Source organism: Malaclemys terrapin, chromosome 24 (genome assembly GCF_027887155.1).
Source record: "Malaclemys terrapin pileata isolate rMalTer1 chromosome 24, rMalTer1.hap1, whole genome shotgun sequence".
Classification (NCBI taxonomy): Eukaryota; Metazoa; Chordata; order Testudines; family Emydidae; genus Malaclemys; species Malaclemys terrapin.
Window position 1 is genome coordinate 14,302,042 of NC_071528.1, and position 6,166 is coordinate 14,308,207.

Consider the following 6,166-nt stretch of genomic DNA (forward strand, 5'->3'; position numbering starts at 1 on the left):
CCCCTCATGGTCGGGGAGGTAGCTGCTCACTGATCCTATGAGAAGAGTAGATCCTGGATGGGAGGGCTGGCGGGAGGAGCTGCCTGTATTCAGCGTTTCCCGCTGTCCCTCCTCCCTGGCATTACCAGTTTCTCCACTGCTAGGCAGGGCCGGGTTACAACCAGGCCGTGCAATTGCTGTGGCTCCAGGAGGAGGGGCTGCCTCTGCATCCCTTGCTGGAGGCTGGCTGGGCACTGCCCTGCACCCCCGGCTCTCGGCGATCAGGGGCCAGGCAGGTGGGGGTCTTTGCTGGGACCCTTGTGGCCCAGCAGCAGCGTGATGCAGCTGCCGGAGCTGCAGCCAGACCCCTACTCCTCTTTCAGCTCAAGCGAACTCCCCTCACCTCCCCCCTGGGAGCTGCCCCTGGAGTGAATCTCCAGTAGCAAGGGGCATTGACTGACCGAGGGGCCAGGCCCACTTTGCTGCTCGTGAAGACAGGCCGTGACGGGCGGGAGGCCTAGCGCTCCCACGGACCTGCCCTAGCTGGGCATTGCCCCCCCCCCCATCCTAGTGTGGCTGCCAGGAGCCAAGCAGGGCTGTGCCGTCAAGCTGCCCTCCCCACGGACTGGACACGGGGCTCTGCCTTGCATGCGCCATGCACACTGCCTGCTGCGGAGGTTGCCCCACGGCCCTGGCGCTGGGCAGGTTGGGGTGGGGGGGCACAAGCCCTTCCATGGGTTTGGGGTGGAGGGGGATGGAAGTCACTGACTCGGGGTTGATTTGGGGTTTTTTGTTTTTTAAAGCCGAGCGAAATCAGGCCCTGGGAAGCATGAGGCCTGGGCCTGTGCTGGTGCGTTGCCATGGGCTACGTAGCCAGGGATGGGGTGAGGAGTTGCCATGGCAACTGGCTGGGAAACTTCTGAAGCTGAGATCCCTGCATTTGGGGGGGAATGGGGGGGGTGCCTGGCCTGCAGCTGTAACCACTTCCCTCCTAGGGTGACCAGATGTCCCAATTTTATAGGGACAGTCCCGATTTTTGGGTCTTTTTCTTATATAGGCTCCTATTACCCCCCACCCCTGTCCCGATTTTTCACATTTGCTGTCTGGTCACCCTATTCCCTCCCCAGTAATGGGGGGTGAGGGGGGGGCTTTAGGCCCAAGACAGAGCAGGGCATGCTCTCTGCAGACCTGTTCCTGCTTCTGTTGAGGGGGTGATTTCTGGGGTGGGGGGCGGGGCTGGGGGCAGGAGCAAGAGGGATGGGGAGTTGGCCTGGGGGGAGTGAGGGAGGAACGGAGTGTGATGTTCAGGGACTGGCACATTTATTAGGTCTTGGGGGTATCTGTGCCTGCCTGGCCCTGCCATTCCTGCACCCCCGGCTACTGCTGCTGGGGCAAGAGGCAGCCACTCCACGGATGCTGAGGAGTCCCGCAGGGCCCTGGCTGTGCTCGGAAGTGGGAGTGCCCCATAGCGGCAGGGGCCGGGAGCTCAGAGCTGACTGGTTGGGCATTGCTCAGCCCCGTTAACCCAGTCTGCTAGGCCATGCCAGCCCCTTCTCTCGTCCATCCACCCAGCCACTGGTGGAGCAGAGGGGTTGCCGGCCAGGCACTGTCCTAGCATGCTGGCTCTTGGCCCGGCTTCTTCTGTGTCCGTTCAGCCGGGGCAGGACCTGCAGCCAGCAAGGTGGGGGTGAAGCAGAGGGATGCCCAATCCTGCAGCCTTCACCCAGCTCTATGGAAGGGGAGAAGGTTTGAATCCTGCCTTCGAGTGGGCCTGTCCCAGCCCTGCGCCTCTGAGCTCCTGCGCTCAGGCCCAGTTTCCGAAGCAGCCACGTTTCCGGTGCCCAACTTCAGAGCTGGTTCTTGGAGGGGCTGAGCCCCAGGCCCTGAGCGGGAGCTGTGGGTGCTCAGCTCTGCTGTGAATCGGGTCCAAAGGTGGTGCTCCAGCTGTGGGTGTTTTAAGTGGCATGCAGCCCTGGGCACCTGGCTCCCAGGCCTCTGCTCCAGCCACTAGCACAAGGGACAAGGTTGGGTCTGGGTTTTGCCCCCCTCCTAGCGAATCCTGAGCGTGGGGTACATGGGGCTGTGCTGACCCCCTGTAAGCAAACTGCCTCTGTGCTGTGTAGAGACCAGCTGGCGTCCACCTGAGCTACAATTCAGTCTGGCTGCTCCTGGGGGGCTAGAAACCCCTCACCTGCACTAGCTGTGGTTGGTGGGCAGTTGGGGGATGAGTCGACCCCTCTGTGCTGCTCGCTGGAACCCAGGCTTGTCCAGAGCAGCCAGATAAGAGCCAGGCAGGCAGCTTCCCAGGCGCCAGAGTGCTCCCGCCATGGGCAGGGGCAGCCCGAGGCGCCTATAACTCTCATGGTGCATTGATAAGAGCAGGCCAGGATCTACAAAGCAATCCCCCAGCTGTTCCCACTGTCTGGCCCTGGGCTTCAGGCTGGGCCCTTTGCCCGCTGCAGCAGTGGGCAAGGCTGCTAATCCAGTCTTGGGGAGGCAGGCGTGGGAACCATGCTTCCTTGGGAGGCCAGGGCTCCATGCCAGCGTCTGGCAGGGCGTGCTGTGAGACCTGGGCTTGGTACGTGTGTCCCCGAGATTCAGCAAGGCACCTCCCTGCCTTTATCTCCAGCCACCTGCTGTTAGCGCCCCAGCCGGAGATGGCCACTCCCCAGCGGGTTGGATTGGGTTACGCCTTGCACAGAGCAGCTCCCGGCTGAGCCTGGCTCAGTCTGGCCCAAACCACTGAGGCCAGGGGTAAGGGAGGGAGCAGCCTCCCAGCAGGTCAGTGGGTCCCCCCACAGCCCACTAAGGTCTTGGGTCCCAGCTTGAATCCATGTGGTCCATCCCCAGCAGGACCATCCCTGGTCCAACCTTCCTCTCTGCAACTATTCTCTGTCCCTGCTGTCTCTCTTCTCCCCCACAGCCCTTCCTCGAACCCTCTCTCCACCGAGTGCGCCGGGAGGCAGGATTTTCACCCAGGATTCGACTGGGAGGGAAGCGAAAAGCTGTCGGATAGACGGGCACCAGCTGAGCCGACCGGCCCGGTTTTAACCATCGGTTGGAATGACACCTCTTTAAACCCAGGGGCCTGCTTCACCACGGCCTGGTGCAGCCCTGAACGCCAGTGCAAAGTGGGAGTGAAACGCTTCCCTGCTGGCTGCGCGGGGCGGGAGATTCACTTCCTCATGGGACTGACAACATGAGGTGCTGGGAGCTGTGAAAATGGCCATGCCCCCCCCCCCCCCCCCCACGGATTCCCTGACTCCAGGGCTCAGCTGCTGCTCACAGCTGCACCCTGTAACCCTGCAGAGATGAACCCAGCGTCTTGGTGGCAGTTGCACCACCTGGGTGTTAAAGAAGGGGAGGCAGCAACATTTGGGTGAACTCTGACCTCCCTGTGACCCCTCCAAAATCAACCAAGTCTTTACAAAGAAACCCCAGCTCCTTCCCCTTTACTCCTTAGCATTGGGATTGTGTGGAACAGGGGTTCTCAAACTGCGTTGCACCACAAGCCCCTTCTGACAACAGAAATTACTACACAGCCCCAGAAGTGGGGATGGGAGCCTGAGCCTGCCCGAGCCCTGATGCCCCAGGTGGGGGGCCCTGCAGCCCAGGACAGGGGGGCCCAAAGCCTAAGCCCCACTGCCCCACACGGGGGGGGAGGGGGGGGGCAAAGCCTGTAACCCTGTAGCATCAGCCCTGGGTGCCGGGGCTCAGGCTTCAGCTTCGGCCCCAGGAAGTCTAACACCAGCTCTGGCGACCCCATTAACATGGGGTCACGCACCACAGTTTGAGAACTGCTGGTCCGGAATGTGCAAGAGAACCAGAACTGGCTTGCTTCTGTGGGTGAAAATGGGCTCACAATTTGGGAGGGAAAAGGAATCCATTTAAAAGGGTTTTAAAATGAGCTGGGTTTTTTTCCTGCATCAGACTTTAAAAAAAGAAATAAACCCCCCGTACCTCAAAGTAGCAAAGAATCCAGCTTTGAGAGCTTGTTTGAAAGAATGTTTTCCATAAGCCCACCCCACGGGTCAGCTCCTCAGTGTTGCCAGCTCTCATAATTTGTGCAATATTGGGTGATTTTCTTAAAGCCCCAGCTCCTGGAGTCAGGAGAATATAGGATTAACTCAGCTTTCATTAAGAAGGAAATTTGCCATGTTGTAGTAGACTTCTTGTTCCAGGATATGAAAGAGACAAGGTGGGTGAAGGAATATCTTTTATTGAATCACTTCTGTTGGTGAAAGAGAAGCTTTCAAGCTTGCACGGAGCTCTTCTTCAGGTCTGGGAGCTCTGTGGAGCTCGAAATCTTATCTCTTTCACCCACAGAAGTTGGTGCAATAAAAGATATTACCTCATCCACCTTGTCTCTCGCTTTAAAAAATAAGGATGTTTCTAACCCTTCTGCTTGCAGAGAAAAACTTGCCCCTGAGTGTGGCCCTGAAGGCTCAGAAATCAGACGGCAAAGAAGATGACTCCAATGGGTCATGTTTTGATAAACTCTCATGATTTTAAAGTCACTGTCACAATTTTGGGGGGTGTCTGACCCAGAGTTTTGCATGCTCAGGTCTGGCCATACAGAGCTCCACTATGGAAGAAGATCGGTGCAGAAATGTCTTTCAGTGACTTGCCTAACAGGAAAACCTGACACAATCCAGCAACTCAAGGAGTCTGGCTGGGTTTAGTATCGCTGTCATTTGGGTTATACAGCCTAGGAGCTCCAGTCACGGCCCAGAGCCCCCCTCTGCTAGACACTGCACGGACACAGAACAAAGCACCAGCCCCTGCCTCCAAAACCTTCCACTGTAAATACTTAACATCAGGCCAGCTGGTGCAGCCTTCCTTTAGCTCTCCTCGGCTTCCCCTTTTGTGATGGGTTTTTTTTCTGGCTGGTTCCCTGTAGGGAAGTACCTACAACTCAGCCAGCAAGGAGCGGTTGTCCAGCGGTTAGCGCAGGAGCAAGGAGTCAGGTTTCCGACGTGCTAGTTCTGACGTGTGGTGGGAGTGGAGTGGAGTGGTTAGAACAGGGAGCTGGGACTCAGGATCCGGGGTTCTAGTCCTGGCTCTGATGCTGTCTGGCTGCATGTTCTCAGGCGAGTCCCTGTCCTTCATTGTGCTTCACTTTGTCCCTCTGTTCCCGGGGACAAGTCATGCCCCAAGCCTTGGTTAACGAATGTGTTTATGTGAAGCCCGTTGAGAGGCACCACTCAGTGCAGGAGAAATAGGAGGGTTGCCCAGCCGTTAGCAGGACACGGAGACTGATGGCACGTCAGGGCACATCTGGCAGTCTAATGAGCGCATCCTCACCCCCCCCCCCGGCCCCCCAGCAGCTGCTGAACGGTCAGTGATGGGCTCCAGCCTGAAAACAAACCTGTCCTGGTGTCAGCCGGAGCAGGGCCATGAGCTCACTTCAGGCTGCAGCCGGAGGAATGGAACGTACCAGCCAGTGTGAGCGCTGGCAGCGCAGACAAAGGCCCGTCCAACCGGGGCCACCCTGATCCTGAATATCCTCGCAGGGCCTCTGGGCCTGGCAGCGTGGTGAAATGGGACATGATGGAGTCGGGGCATTAGACCCCAGTGCAGGTGTGTTACAACCAACGCTAGAGACGCTGGATTCAGGCTGAGGCGTGTTCTAGGGTTAGGAGCCGTAGACGCAGTTTTAAGGGCATTGGCTTGTAGGGGCATGGGATCCAGCCGGGTTTAGGTATATTCGCTTCAGGGGCTTTAGAGCCAGATCTCAATGGATTAGAGGCTTAGGGGCATTAGAGGCCGATCAGGGTGCATGATAGGTTTAGGGACATTAAATCCATGATTGCAGAACTGCTGCCCAAGGCACCTACTTCACGCTCCTCCCCTCCCCGGCAGGTGCCCAGATCCAGGTTTCAGGGTTTATTATTTATTCATTGTTTTTCCCTTGGGCCTGGCCCAGTGCCCGGCTCCTTTGGCCACTGGCAAAGGCCCCAGGTCCCTGCCCCCAGCCGCGCCCAGCAGAGGAGCAGCCCAGCTCCGGGGGGGCTGCAAGGGGCCCCCCCCGGCACCATACAAAGCAATGGGGGGTGAGGGAAAAGGGGGCGCTGTCACTTTAAATATGTAAATATCCAGCCAAGAGCAACAGCCCCGCCGGCTGGGCCAATCAGGAGCCGCTCCTGTTTCCTTTTGTAACCACTACCTGCCCACCCGCCAATCCCGA